Source organism: Centroberyx gerrardi, chromosome 9, assembly GCF_048128805.1.
Source record: "Centroberyx gerrardi isolate f3 chromosome 9, fCenGer3.hap1.cur.20231027, whole genome shotgun sequence".
Taxonomy (NCBI): domain Eukaryota; kingdom Metazoa; phylum Chordata; class Actinopteri; order Beryciformes; family Berycidae; genus Centroberyx; species Centroberyx gerrardi.
The window spans coordinates 18,613,396-18,629,889 of record NC_136005.1 but is presented as its reverse complement, the minus strand read 5'-3'; the positions used below and the strand labels follow the sequence as shown (position 1 = coordinate 18,629,889).

The 16,494-nt window shown below is 37.1% G+C and overlaps 1 protein-coding gene across 3 annotated transcripts in view; it reads left to right on the top strand.

Annotated features, from left to right (window-relative positions):
* lpp (LIM domain containing preferred translocation partner in lipoma) overlaps positions 1-16,494 on the top strand; it is a 136,191-nt gene that overhangs the window by 3,632 nt on the left and 116,065 nt on the right. For all 3 annotated transcript variants that reach the window (XM_078285698.1, XM_071923447.2, XM_071923446.2), the window contains exon 2: positions 15,157-15,204. The gene's annotated coding sequence lies outside the window, so the exon portion shown is untranslated. The remainder of the gene's footprint in view (positions 1-15,156; positions 15,205-16,494) is intronic.

Sequence of the window (16,494 nt, the reverse complement as noted above, 5' to 3'; positions counted from 1 at the left end):
AGATTGGGAGAGATTTTATGTTTTAAACACAAGTCTTCCAAATGAATCTCGTCAACAAATTAAGGCATGATTAACAAGAGCAATTACACTGAGGATCTCACTGAGCTATGGAGACTCAAGCTAAAGCGAAGGAGATTATCTTTGTTATTAAGGAGAATCACTTTAAGGGTTTGATTACTTTCTGTTTTTCTGTTTAACTCATGATTACTGTATAGCTAATGATGCCTTCTAAACAGCTTTTCACTGTTGAGAGTTTTAGAGTGAAGATTGGACACTGAGATTCTATGTAAACATGAACAGTGAAGGGACTTTTATTCTGTTGTCTCTCAAGAAAACACTGCCAAGAGGTGACACCGCCATGGACAGAAATAACATATTCAAGAGTGCTTAGAACACATCTAATGTATGAAAATTGAATTTACTCTTTTATTCATGAGTTTGTTTATTTTATGGATTCTCATGAGCCAGTGCCATGGCAGTCAGCTTGGGGTTCACACAGATATTACATATATATATATAATAAAATTGAAGAGCATGGTAATAGAAAAAGAAGGAAAGTAGCATAGATACACAAAAAAAACTAGGAATTCCAAGGAAAAACTGCAAATATGGGTTCCAGAAAAACCTTTTGAAAATGCATGCCACAGGTCAGTCTGTCACCTCCATAACAGTAAGTGCATCTTTTGATTGTTTTTGAAGATTTGATTTTTGACTGGCGGATATTAAAGGCAGGTTATTCCACATTTTATTGTTAGTGAGTTTATTGAACCATTGAATGAACATTTTGATAAATCAGCCTTTTGCTAATGGTTTCCATTCTCTTGCCTTTTAACCAACGATAAGTCAAAAGGGTGAACTAACTTACAGAATCGTTATTTGCCTTAGGAATCACTAAATAGCTCACACTGCCTAATTGGCGGGGCCAAAACAATTTCCCAGAGTTCTGCTGGTGGCACTTTAACCAGTGCATTTTCAGATGGGCTAAATCTGCTCTAGATTTCAGTCATTACTGAAAAGATTGACCCAATAGTTTTTGTAATATTCTACACTTATAGCAATATTACGCTCCTCTATCCTAGTGTGACACTTGTAAATGTTGATATTTTTGGATGTTTTGTTGATAGAGTGCCCCTGACTTTTTTTGCAGTTTGTGGTGTTGCAGCCTGACTTCAAAATTGATTAAATTTAGATTTTTTTGTCAACAGTCCACAGAAAATACTACATAATGACAAATTTGACGAAGTCAGATTTGCTGATGCCCTGTCAAGTACGGGTATGGATGGGGAGAGTCTGTGAACAGCTATCTTCAAGTCATTCTGGGTTTTGGTTGGGCCACTCAAGGACTTTCATGTTGTTCTGAAGCCATTCCAGTGTTGATTTGGCCTTTTGAGAGTCATTGTTGTGTTTGCACATAAATCATTGGCCTGATTGAAGGTCTTTGGCACTCTGAAGCAGGTTCTCCTCAATTTGGCTATATTTGGTTGCATTTACTGTTCCCTCTGTCCTTACAAGTCTACCAATACAAGCCACTGAAAAGCCCCCCCCACAGCATGATGCTGCCACAACCATGCTTCACGGTACAGATGGTGTTAGATGGGTGATGAACTGTGCCCAGGTTCTGTCAGACAGCACTTGGCATTACAGCTTAAGAGTTCAATTTTCGTTTCATCAGATCAGATCAGATCAGATTTTTGGCTTTTAACCGAATGTCGATAGAAGTTGCTAGAATAAATGTGGACAGTGGCATTCTCTGATTCAAGAAACAATAAAATGGCTAGAAACATAAGTCTAATGACTTTAGCATTGTTATTCTCTGACATTTACATCACTCCATACCTATTACTTAACTGTTTGATGTTAATGGATCTCAACACACCTACATTCTACATTTTGATTGGCGGATTGGTGAAAGTTGTTGTTGTAGTTGTTATTGTAGGCATTTAGCAACCCTTTCTGTACCACTGAACAACATTCAATTGATGCATTATCATAACAATAGCAATTCCAGACATTTTCTATGACCCCCTATCATTAGGGATCAGATGCCACTAACTGATTAATCTCAGATTAGGCAGAAGCTTGAGGCTAATGGGACACTGCATGAAATGTGACTGGCACACTTGTCTAGCATACAATGACAGATGCCAGCCTCGAAAGCCTGTTAATTTATTGAAGCATGTTGTTGGCAAAACACAGAGCCATTATTGATGTGCCAAAACATATAAACTGCAAACCACACAAGTCAGATGAGAATGAAAGGATGGCTATGGAAATGATTACTGTTAGAACTTGAAACGATATGTTTGACTTTTGAAATTAAGAAAAGCAGTGCAACTGATCAAAGAACAGGTGTTTTATAGTGTGAGCAAAGGTCAACCCAATCACAAGTGTACTGATGCACTAAATATTATTGAAAACATCATGCATATTCTGAAATATCAAAGAAGCTTCTTAAATTGAATTGTAGTGTTTACAAAACAGAATGTGATAAATCCTTTTAGGGTGTTTTGGTACAGCTGTTGTAAAGGACAACATCAAATCATTAATTTGTTGAGCAGTCTTCCACAAATTATATTATTTTAATAATCTATGTTGTCTTGTTTTGGAGTCAAGGAAGTTAGATCACCATGCATATCTTGTCTAATTAGATTATCAAGAAAGCCTCATTTGCATGCAGCCTTTCAGGGTAAATCAAGGGTTGTTTCTGCTTTGCCCATTTGTGTTTCTCGATCAGATGCTGTTTAAATCTAGACTGATTCAGGCCTTGCAAACCTCCTTGTGAGAAATCAAAATTTAAACAATGTTATTACCACTGCTTCCACAGTGCATCTAAATCACTCTTTTCAGTGTATTATTGTTTTGTTCAATACTTGACTGAGAATTCATACACTGACAAAATGCCTACATTCTTTTCTACATTCGGATGGGTTTACCTTTGGTCAAAGCCAAGGGAAGTCTTCAACCCTCATTGTCTGTTGCCAACCGTTAAACATGGTGGTGGATCTGCAATGATATGGGCATCCATCTCATCGAGTCATAAAATTCAATGATTGCTCTGCATGTTTGTTTAACCGCCAATATGAGCCCATTTTGAAGGACCTGGAGCATCCCTCATGAAGTTCCTATATCCCAAGATGATAATGCCCCCGTACACACTGCTAAACAAATTCAAGAGTGGTTTCATGAATGCTGAAGTCAGTTGTCTTCCATTACCCCTCTAATCACCAGATCAAAACATCATTGAAGCTTTATGGGGAGTTCAGGAGCACAGAGGGTGAAGTATATATATATTTCCAGCTTTGGACTGAAGCTGCTCTGAAGACAAAGCGTAGTCCTACTCCTTATTATGTACTTGATATTCATATATTGTTTGGTGTTTCCGTTTTTTATCTACCTGGTGTAAGCACTGGATATACTGTGGGAAAGTTGTATGGAGCAACAAAATACCATGACTGCAAGTATCAGAAGGAATGTTGATTGATGTTGCTTTCAGCCTATAGAGGTGAGGCACGTAAAGTATTAAATCAATAATCTTAGTAGGGCTGCAACTAACGATTATTTTCATTGTCGATTAATCTGTCGATTATTTTCTCGATTAATCGATTAGTTATTTGGTCTATAAAATGTCAGAAAATGGTGAAAAATGTCGATCAGTGTTTCCCAAAGCCCAAGATGACGTCCTCAAATGTCTTGTTTTGTCCACAGCCCAAAGATATTCAGTTTACTGTCATAGAGGAGTAAAGAAACCAGAAAATATTCACATTTAAGAAGCTGGAATCAGAGAATTTTGACTTATTTTTCTTAAAAAATTACTCAAACCGATTAATCGATTATCAAAATAGTTGGCGATTAATTTAATAGTTGACAACTAATCGATTAATCGATTAATCGTTGCAGCTCTAAATCTTAGTATGCAATATTGTATGAAAAAGGGTAACATTAATGGAACCTTCTTCTGTTATATATGTAAGCTTAATTGAATAATGTAATACAGGTACTGTACGTATTGACACACTTCAATTTGAATGTACTATATCTCAAATTGAGTTCAAAAACAACTTGTTTTTCCCTCTAATATTTTAAGTTCTAATATTTAAAAGTTATCTTTAGTCTTTAAAAGTCTCAGATCTATGAATTGATTTAAAAGCCTCTTAAAAGTGCAGAGGAAGTGTTCACATTACAAAGCACAATGGAGAGAAAAGTGAGCTATAATGGGATATTAAATATACCAGCAAAGTGTTATGGGTTCAAAAGAGAATGTAAATGACCCGTTATTTGCCTTCTGGAGTAATTCTGCAGCCATTGTGAATTTGCCTTTTAACTTAGCAGGGGTTTCACTCTTGAACTTAATTATGAGGAGGAAAGGTAGACATAGGTATGCTTATGACAGAAAAAAGAATCTTGCTGAATATTAGCATCTTATTTAGTGCTGAATGTTGAGGTGTTACACTGTAAGGTCAAATCTGCTCAAGGATATCAATTTTGAAAAAGATGATAATGTAAGGTTTTTGGAGCTTTAGGCCCATGTTTGTCAATGTCAGAATCTTTATTTAGGCGATGTGCAGAACAATTCCATTTCCATTCTGAGGATTAGTTACCATTTTCAAGTACATTCCAGTACAGTTTTCTCATTGTCTCGTTGTAGCTGCATTAACTGAGTACAAAGTGTCAGCAGTAGCAACTTTACCCTATCACTCTTTGACAGAGCTATGTTAACAGAGCTGCATTTATCAGTCTACTGGCACACTGAACGTGTGCATATCTCACGTGGCTCACTGGCAGGATTAATTGCCAACAAGTCCCCTGTGGTCCAGGAATGCAATTACCTACTGACCCAAATCATTCTCTTGGCTGGAAGTCACTATCCCTGTTCTGGCATTGTTACACCTGGGACTCTGTCTCTTCACATAACCCACAGTAGCCCCTCTTGGAGTATCCATTCATCAAGGCTGCCTATGAGTGTATGTTTCTGCCTGATTCTCTGGTCTTCACAAACTGAAGGCCGATGAGATGATATTGGCGATGTATATGCAAGCTAGAGGAGCGATTAGATGTCATTACCCACAAGACCATCATATAGTATCTGTGTGTAATTTTAAGGAATTCCTTGGGGTAACTAAACTAACATATCCAGTTACCCTCTGATTTAAAATCTTGATCTGATTCGGGCTTAATTCATATGATTGTGGTTAGCCTCTTATCAATAATAGATATGGTTCTAAATTGGGACAAATCTGTTGATGCCAATGCCATGGTGTTCTCTGAAACTTCATTTAATTTCATGCAAGGCTATATTGTGAATTGTTCTGATCAACCAAAAAAGGATGGAGGTGTTGCTGCTTGTGTGAATGTTAAATATTACGTCAGTATGTTGGATCTGAGTGTATTCCTAAACAGTTGGAATTTGTGGCTTTGAATCTTGAAGTAGGTAAGGGCCTCAATATAACTGTGGTTGGTTGTTATCGGCCCCCTTCAGCCATAAGTGATGCTTTGCAATCTTTGATGCTTCTTATTTCTCAGCTTAACGATAGTGAAGTTGTCTTGGCTGGTGACCTGAACTGGAATTGGCTTAAGCCATCATCTGATGATTTTAAATGTATGATTCCTGAATTTAACCTAGTTGACTGACTTACTGTGCTCTATAAATAAACTTGACTTGACTTACCCACCTACCCTAACCTGAAATGCCCTCAGAAATCTACTCTCATTAAGCTTTTTGCCCTCCGCCAACACAAATTGAGCTCCCAGTTGCAAGCAATAAACATTCTTGCTTGCGTCATTACAGAGTGAGAAAATTAGATGTAAACAAGCTAGAGTGACACCATTCAACTATAAGATACACTATAAGCACCTCAGTCATCAAGGTCACACTGACATGTGATCACTATGTTTGGATAAAACCTAACCATGTCATGCAGCCATAAGAACAACCTGTTAAACACAGTGCTATATTAGTTATATATATATTAGTTAATTTTACTGTTTATGCTTGTTGTGCACTTTTACATGATGTGCCGTTGTTAGTAGAAAGTCTGTATAAAACGCATATAATGTCAGTTGATGATTGGATCAATGATAGGCCAATCACACTGTTAAAAAAAAATCTGCCTCAGAAAATGTGATCGGTGCATCCCTACTATTCTTAAAGAATGATTGCTTAGTACATGACTCTGGTTTGTAAACTGTCTTTCTGAGAGACACCAATGCATTTAATTTGATGGTCAAAATGTGTCAAATGCTAATATTCATCTATGCTGATGACACGGCCATTTACTGTTGTGCTTCTAACCTCACAGAATCCTCTGAAAACTTCCAAGCACTGTACCAGCTACGCTGTTTCATTTGAAACTTGTTCTCAGTGCTGAGAAAATATATGAAAAATAGGCCAAAAACTCATATAGTGGATAGTGACACTTTGTAATGTAAGAGGTCCTCATACAGAAAGCTGTGTCTTACAGCCCAGAGAGTATATTCAGGTACTTCTTAGAGACAATAAGTTATCCCCTGAGCCTTTGATTTCACCTTTAACCCATTAAGCAGCCTCACTGATTTTCTGGTAATGTCAGAGCATATTATAGGATATGTACACAATGTAAAGCTTTATACACCTGTTTGTCAGGGGCTTCAGTGTTTTTATTCACATGTTGACCTTCAACTTCTCTGCATGTGAAAGCAATGATCTCCGCTATTACATTACCTTAGGTATGCTTTACAGTATACCTAGCACTATACAATAGCAGTTTCCACAAATTCAAATGAAAATGAGCTTTACTGTACAGTAGACCTATTGATTGCGTAGTAATGAATGTCATCGCCTACTTGTCCACTGTTGATATGCTATAGGCTTCCAGTGTAGTCAGTGTTCGAATAAGGAAATTAAACTATGGTGGTAGACATCGTGCAAACCCCCTCTCATGCATTTTTCCTGCAGAAGAACCCTCTTGGCTCCAATGTGTGTCAATGTAATTAAGATGTTGTTGTTGAGATGCTATTGTGGAAACTAGCCCAGAAGTTTAAAAAGGACATATCCTTGAGTCATAATTGTTGAACTTAGACCATAGTGCAGGTATAGATATTTCTTTTTTTTTTTTTTAGTTTATGTTTACTTAGGCTTGTGATTGAGATGACCCTTTGGCACTCACACATGCATGAGCGATTGAATGAGAAAATTACTTGATTAATGCTTGAAGTGTTTTAATTTGCCACAGTGTTAAGATGATAAGATGAAATTTACAGGGATCCAATTAGCGCTTTGCGGAATCAAAAGCACCAATCCTCATTGGCCTCTGCAGCCTAAATAGGTTTCTATCAAGGAAATACACGGGCCTACTACTCTATGTATAATGTACAGCATATTTTAAGATTAAACATGATAGATATAAATGTGCTAACTAAGATGTTTAGATTTTGGGTATGAATACATAGTGAGGATGGTGTAGAGACCAATGAATGATTTCTGCAGAAGAGGCACCATTATATTTACACTCAATGTGAATACTTTTTTCAGCTCTTCCTGTCAAATACTGCCTATAATGTCAATCAGCCTCTTATACTGATTAACCTATATTGGATTCCAAGCAGGATATAAAAACAAACAAACAAAAATAAAAAGCCAAGGCTTAACCAAATGGAAACCAAAGAATTATGGTGTTGTTATGGACACTAATGCAGTAAGATTTAGACTTTTAACGCACTGCCATATTAAAAGGGAATGGGAAGAGGCGGAGGGAGAGGTGGAAGGGACTGCTACTGTCAGTTTGTCACAGCATAAGAAGAGAAAAGCTCCTTTATCACTCCACATGTACATTTATTTGCCCTATTCTCGTGTCAGAGCTAAGTACATAGAAGGTTAAAGGCTATGGCCTGGGTCGACCCAGAATCTGTTTCATTAATGGATTATCCAATTGTATATGACCCTGCGTGCATTGTGGATCAAGTATCATGGGTTGAGGTTGACAGGGGCCCCACACATCGGGCCATCAGACATCAGACAGATCTAGTACGTAAGATGCTGAAATTTATGAGAGCATTCCATAATCTCTAAAATCCCTCCACCCAACTTTCATTTGTAGTAGAATCAAGTCAGCAAGTGAAACAAAACAAAGCTGTACATCTGTCTGGCTACCTTCCAGCGATTGTACTTGTTGGACCAGAGAAACAGTTCTGTCCCTTGCAAATTTTACACCTCTTTCTTTCAATGATTAAAACATTGACAAGTAAGCGCCAAGCATTTATTTCTCCTACACTGCAAGTAGCTTCATGTTCAGTTGATATATTGATGGTTTTAGAACAAGGATGTGAATATTTATTCCTCCCAGTTATGAAGTCCATGCTTATTACTGATTCACTTACAAACAAAAAAAATACTTTTGTTGGTGGACTTAGTTTTGAGATTTCAATGGTTTAATTTGCATGCGACTTTACACTTGATTGGCTGAACAGTAGGGATGTAGTGATATGTTCAGCTAACAGTTCGGTTCGATACACAGTACTACCACACAACCATAGTAGACTACAGTGGACCAATGCAGTTAACTACATTTAACAATTATTAGCTAATACGTACCTATAGTGCCAAACGGACTGGCTGAAAGTTACAAAATACAAACAACTGTCATATTTTGACATTTTTTTTCATGTTTGTATTCACTTTGCATGATGTGCATACTGCCTTTAAGGCGGCCCTCGCCATACAAGGTCAAAATTTACATTTTCAACCCCCCCCCCCCCACCCCATACCTGTGCATTTTTCACATCAAAATAAGACTCAGTACCACAGGCAGTGTACAGCCATGAGTGCTCTATTAAAAGTGATGTAAGTAATTATACGTTTTCTACTCAAAGGTATCAATGTGTTGTCCACACAGATGAACATGTGGATCGCACAGAGTGAACTGAGTGAGTAAATTGAGCTGTCTGTGTTTGCAACATAATTGAAATACATGAATCACTATTTTTAGAGCAGGATAGGTTATATCATTCAAAATGCTCTTATTGGATAACTTCAAAATGATTTAATACAATTTCTTGATCAGGAAGAAAGTTAAGAAGCAGGGTAATCTTCCTTCAGATGGCATATTCAACCCTTCCACCCTAATTCTTTGTAGTCATGAATGCCATACTGTACTTATTTATGAGAGAGGCAGTAAGCAGAATAGAAGGGTATGGAAAAAAGAAAAGACACCGTCTAAATCCTGAGGTTGTGGTTTTCTGTAGATACAGGAGAGGAAGCGAGAGGACCACTCTGACCAAATTGCAGACATACTAAGCATTCCTTTTAACACAGAAGGGAAAATTGGAGCTTTGAGAGTGATTTTCTTTGGGGAAAAAATGCTCAGAATTTGTGTTTTTTGTTAAGCCTTGAGGATATAGTCACATCTGATTTCATGAGTTGTGTTTATTTGAAACTATTCTGTCTTTTTGATGGCAGTTACTAATAGAAACTTGTAATAGATTTTTAGTGTTGATGTGGTGCCTTCAAGGGCTGTTGAAAGTCTGTCAAGCACATTTTTGACAAACTATTCACCCCTACCATTCACTGTGTGAGATTGGCAGTGTCCCTGTCAATTCAGTTTGTCTTTATCTAAGTAGATCTCACACTAGTGCTTGACTCACTTGAGTCAAACATGTTCTATAAAAACGACCAAGTAGCCTTAGCTATAGCATTTATTATTGTTATGAGTATTATTATAGCATTATGTGGTTACCAATTTATACTGTCAAATGTTCATGTTATATTTAGAAGTTCAAGCCTGTGGAGCTGGAACTCCAATGGGTTACTCTGTTGTTTTTTTTCTTCTCCTAGACTTGTTTTGTGCTACACACTAGAGATGTGAAAATCTGCAATGTAAAAGGTGCTGTGGCAGCATAATATCATATTTGGCCTAAGGGGGTTCTATAATTAAAGGTCAAAGTTGAAAAATGTATATGGCTAGTATATCTACCACATTTCTTTCTATATTTTGTAGTATTGTTGGTCATTTTTAATTTACATATTTGCATCTTGGACCATTATAGTCCACTGTGATAGATTTTTCTATCATTTATATGTCTTTTTGGAAAACAGTTAATTTCATAATGCTTTTTTAGTATTTTTTTATCACACCAAATTTGGTTCATGGAATTCATGCACTGACAAACACAGACATACTGTAAGCAGGACCTGTCAGACAAAACAATATGACTGCTATTAACTGAAGAACTTGCATGTCAGCATGGTGTATTGCAGGATTGGCCATAAATCCATAACATGACTTATTGAAAACAAAAACCGTAGAATACAAAAGTAGAATATAAAATATAAAGCAAAAATATATACATTATTATTTAGAGTATTTTAATATTTCAATGTCTGAATTACACAATATTTTGGTAATTCCAGTGCATTTTCATAAATGTCCGTTTTGCTACTCTCTAGCACCAGTTGATATAACTCAGTAGTGATGCAACCTATACCCAGTTCATGAAAGCTTTTACATTTGCTGCTCTAAACACCCGAAGACAGGTAGGTCTTTCCCTGGAAAAGTGCTCTGGTTCAGGAAGTGATCCGTCTTCCGTTTCCAGAAGCAGCAACAGCACAGTAATGACTGCTTATCACCAAAGATCTTGCCAAAATAAAAATAAATAAATAAATATTAAACTGATCTGACACTGACACTGATCATTTCCAGTGTTCCCAACATAATGTGAGATTAGACCTGCCTTGTTCCAATATCCCTGCAAATGATACTGCATTTTAAATTGAATTCTAAATATTCCTAACATTTTCTTGACTTCTCAGCTGTCAGATAAAAAGGTCACTTCAAAATTTTCTATAAATATTTTAAGCTTCCTCTGCAAGCCCCTAGTAGTCAATGGAGCATCAATCTTTCAAAACTAGCAAACATACCTGTATGTTTGCTAGTATGTAGTGTGTATGCTTACAGTAAATGTGACCCGGTTACATCCGTTGAAACATTCTAGGAAAAAAAGAGTATGCAAGAATTGGCACCCTGCATGACACTATGCAATATATACAACAATACATGGCATCCCTCATGAATGAGGCCATCCCCGTTGTTGCACTGCTTTCACCTCACTGCGGGATTTGATTTTGTTTATTTCATTGGATTGGAGATTGTTTTCACTTTCCACTCAAATATATTGACTTAAATCTTAATACAAGGATTCAAAGTAAGGCGTATTATTTGTAACTGGGGATGTGTATTTTGAATTATGGTGCACGATGAAAATTGCAAGATTATTCTCCGTCAGCAAATGCTGCCCTTCAAGAATCTGTGTGTATTTACATCCATAATTGATATACTCAAAAAAATCCTGAATTGGTACTTTGAAGGTCACTTTTCTACATCCTGCCTGCTAGCCTCGTCACCTCTAAGTGAGTGCCAGCTGTGTTCTCGGTCCAGCTGAACCTCTCATGAATGGTTAGCCAGGTCAGGTTTATGTCAGATGAGCCCGTTGTTTCCTGACTTGGGGTATTCCCTGCACTCGAGTTTGCCCTCAGGCAGATCCCTGTAAGCCCATTAGTACTGTACCTAGTTTGGAAAAGGTAACATGTGCACTAATTTAATCTGAACATGAACATCACTTTGCTGTGATGCTGTAAAGAAGTGGTTATAAATACACCATAAAGCCCGGAGAGAAGGCCAAGGTGTTTTCAGGGATATGTATTTTTCATTGGTTTGGTCTACCTTTTCAGGCTGTAAACATTAAGGCCCCATCAACCTGTCCGTTGAAGGAGCACTTAGAAAGCTGTGTCCACAGAGAAAATGGACCCACCGCTCCTCAGCTTTGGAGGGTCTGTATGAGAAGAATGTTTGGGTCAACGTTTCTTGAGATGTAAAAAGGCATCATGACACACACAGACACATCGTATAGTCCATAAAAACAACAGATTGATCCACAGTGCAGCAACAAGACGGCTCACTGTGGCCTGTGGAGAAGGCCGGTACGATACATGCACACTTGTTTTTAATGTAAGCAGTTGTTGTTTTTTTCTGTTGCTGTACCCAGTTTGTGCATATAGGTATGACGCTATTGATCTCCACACCAGTTTTAAGGATTTATTTTAATTGGATTAAAAACTAGCCTCTTGGAAACCCATCCATCACAGCCTAAAGCATAAAGACCTTTTCAGTGCCTAAATTACATTTCTTTGACAGATTGTGAGTCTTTTGAATTGTGTTAATGGTCTAATGTACTTCCATGATCACTTGTGTTTGATAGCACATGGTTCTGTATCTGAACGTTTAATGGCTTAGATAATTTGAGTATTTATCTCTTTGTCTTTTTTCATTGGGCTACGGGATTGAAAATAGTTCAACCTAAGTTATCTTAATGGATTTGGCATTGAATGAAATTGGCTCATTTTATTTGAATATCAAAAAAAAAGCCAGAAAAATTTTGCAGGCCTACAATGTGACGGCAGATCTTTATGAATAGTCTAGTTGTCCTGATCTAATCTACTTGTCCTCTTTACTGGCAACACATGGTTAATTAGATGCAGTTGTGTTTAGGTTACACCCAACAATAGAAAAGGATGTCCAGATCAGATTCAGTTATAGTGAATTTCAGGATGGGTGTATGCTGTAAGAGACTGTGCTGTAGTTGAAGTCACTGCAATGAAATCATTTTCAGTTATGGATTTTGGCTATGGCTTAAGGCCGTGAGTAATTTATCGGAGTCTCTTTAATTTATTAGGGCAGTCATATTACTGCTCTACAAACTTGGCCAAGGCTTTGGGTCCTCCCAGGCTAGATTTGTTTAAGCTGTATTTCACCAGCAGCGCAGTTTGCCTCCGATTTTAAAAACCTGCTTACTTACTTTGATATTTTACTAGGAAAATAATCATTGTGTGGAAAGGTGTCATGGGTGGATTCAATTTTCTATGTGCACATGCTCTGAAACTTTGTGCTATAGACTGGGCTTTTCATAGAAAAGTGTTTTACAAATACTTTTACAAATACTTTTGTCAGTTGGATTCCATTGTACTGTTTGATGATGAGTGACGGAGTACAATAATGACAATTTGTCTGATTTCTACAAATGTGTTTGCATCCTGTGGGGGTTTTGAAATAGTGTCTCACCTGCTGAAATAAACAAAAGTCATAATTTGTTCTGATGAATGATATTGCAAAGACTTGCACCTGTTGCATAGATTGATTCCACAAGATCCGATCACCAATTACTGACTTCTTTCCAGCTGGCTACTTTTTTAACAATATATATTTTTTTTAATGTGCACAATTCTTCTGAATGTGAAGGCCATATTGATGTTAGAAGTCTTGCAGTTAATGCATCAGACAGACTTTTGGCTAAACTTCTGTGCTTCACACAGCTCGCATGTGTGTGCTTGACAGAAACTTGACACTTTTTAGTTGTCAGTGATGTGTAAAATTAACCAACACACGATGTAAGGTGAAGTGCCCCTGCTTGCCTGTTTGATGCGGCTCAACACACTGCGCTGACAATTGGCAAGAAGTGACAGATTCTGATATATTGGAATGAAATGACAGTTAAGGTTTGTGTCTGCCTGATGCGCAGCACATGCTTAGTAGTTACATACATATTGTGTTGAGTTCCAGTTTGGTGGGAACAGTATAGTGTTTGTTACCTTTTTTACTCTGGTCCTCTGAGATAGAGGGTGTCATCTATTTGTAGTTTACTACCTATTGCATTCCTATCTAATAGCTACTGTAATCTTTTTCTTTTCTGTCTATAATGGATCACTGTTGAATTTCATGTTTACATAACACATTTTATGTATTTCCAGAACTACACACACATGCGTAAACATTATTAGTCTTAATTTTACATAAACAGTGGGTTTAATACAATGTTTACACTTATCTGTTGTTTTTTTTTTTTTTTAACGTCTTTTGATGTGATGCTATACAAGTTCTAACAATCATTAACTAAAAATACACTGAATGCACACATTTATATATTTTAGTGATAGTAGTAAAGTATTCTGTTTCTACTCAAAACTATACACCAGTGTTCAACGCTCAACACCACAAATCATAATTAAAAGTGGAAAGTTAAACAGAGAGGTGGAGAGGTAAACACATTAAAATTACTCAATAATTGAGACGTGTATTTTGAAAAGAATCAAGTGTCAGAATGCATGAGAGGACACCAGAATAGAGCTTGTTCATCAACATCTTTTCCCCGGGGGAGCGTGTCCCCAGACTCCTCTAGCTGGTTACTTTTCCTGTGTGGCTGGCTACTCCGTGTGCTTGTGGAAAACTCTGCCTCTGACAATATTTTTATTTCAGGGGAGCATATGCTAGAACAAGAAATGTCACTTCAAGCAATACTTGTTCCTTAACATTAGCACAGCGTGAAGAAACTGATGTGAAGTTGAAAAAAAATACTAACTTGTCAGTTGCATGTTCTCAAAACATTGTGTTACATTTGCAAAAAAAAGTATGAAGGAGGCATGGATAACAATATCATATTGGCGCCCACCAGTAATTATGATGTGAGTACAAAGAGATTTTTGCCACTCTGAGGGGAGAAGGGGAGTGTAGGTGTATTAATTCCTATTCCTTCCTGCTTCCTAGACTTGGAAGTTCAGATTTAGCAAAATAGACCCCCCCTCAAAAGAAAAGAAAAAACAGGAACTGTCACATTGACTGATGCCAATCGTATGTAGCATTTGTGTTCCCACTACTGTTCCCTATAGTATATGCCACACTGTGGCAATGTGGGAAACTGACAATGTCAATTTATCAGAACAAAAGCATTCCTCAGCAAGAGGAATACACATCTTTGGGCCCTGGAGACAAAAATCATTCCACCCCCACCCTTACCTGTATCTAAACAGAATGTAGGACATTCACAACACCAGAAATAGAAATTTCAGTCACAATTATAATTTTTGAATTTATCCCCTGCAGTCAAAAGTTAGTGTTTCACTTTAAAAGTTAGTGTTTCACTTTAATGGCAACTTTCTTTAAGTAAACAAGTGAATGAATGGCATTGAGATGAATTGATTACCACAGCAACTGGAAAAACTTCATCACACGACTGTTGATTCAAATTAATTCCATCCAAAATAATTATCTCTTTGTGATAACCTTCTTTTACATATATATTTGCTGGAAATTATATTTTGGAGCTAAATACTCACATTATTTTTCTTTTTCTTTTCAGGTGTCTGATCCTGTCGTCCCTGGCTTCTCTTAAGTGCTGATAAGCTGGGTAAGTCCTAGTCCTCCTTTCTCTCTGCTTTGACACTATCTTGTTTTTCTAGATACACTTGAACTTACTGGTTTCTTTCATTGTTCTATATAGATTACATTAATATACATTCTACACTATAAAAAAACTTTGGCATGGGATCTGTGGGAGGTAAAGGGGTTGTGGTGGCAGAGGAGGGAGTGAGGGAATGTTGTATGATTTTGCCTGTGTGTGGAACTAGTCAGTTAAATTTTACCTGCTTAATATTTTCTTCATTTTCGCCACCTCACTTGCCTATTTCCCGGATTTGGTGCAAATTTTATTAATTATCCTGTATTTCAGAAAGTTTGATTAGTTTGTCACTTTATTATAATGCAAGTGCAGCGTGGGTGCTTTGGAATGCGTCGGAAAAGAATAATAAATGCTCCTGTTAGAGAAAATTTGTATAAATCTGTGATTTTGAGAATTTTGTAACAAGCTTTTTTCACCTAGGTATGATAGTAAAGCAGACAGGCATTATCTGCTGACCCAATTGTAGCCTGACACTTGAAAATAGATTTCAGGCAAATGCCCCTTCTGCTCCTTGTATCCATATTTTTGTTAGAAGATTTTGAAGTTTTTTTTTTTCAACTTAATCCTTTGTGTACATATGATTGACGATGGTTGAAATTGCCATGCCTGGTCAGTGCGTCTGGGTCGTAGAGAGTTAGTCAAAGGGCAGAAGGTTGCCTTTATGATAAACAGTAAGTGCTTCCATGATGCATTCTCAATTTGTTCAGTTAGCCATGGTTATGAAGAAAGCAAGTCACGATGTGTTCGGATACATCATGTCGCAAAACGCTTTCCCTCTCTAATCAAATGAAACTTTGTCCAATTTGCTTATATAGAGAGTCTTCAGATAGACTTAATGTGAAAAACATGATCTTGCACTGAAGGGAGACTAATATCTTGAAATTAATATTAGATTCACTGCAAAACAGCAGTGAATTAAGAGTGAATCAAATACGTGACGTCTTGTGCATGCTGCAGAGCTCTCAGATAGTCAGACAGGCAATCAAGTCATTCTGTGGACAGTTACCACCTGGGTTGTTGTTAGGTTGCATAATGTCAGCGTCACGTCTTTCCTCTGTAATCAACTGCAGTATTTTAGAAATGACTCAAATTATTCAGGGGGGTTGAAAAAAAGGAATAAAAAAGCCCATGTTTGTGTGCAGAAACCTTGTTACTGTATATTAGATAAACAGTAAGTTTGTATTTGTACATTTAGTACAGTAGTTAAGCCTACATCCATTCTTTGTCTTTATCTCCTCA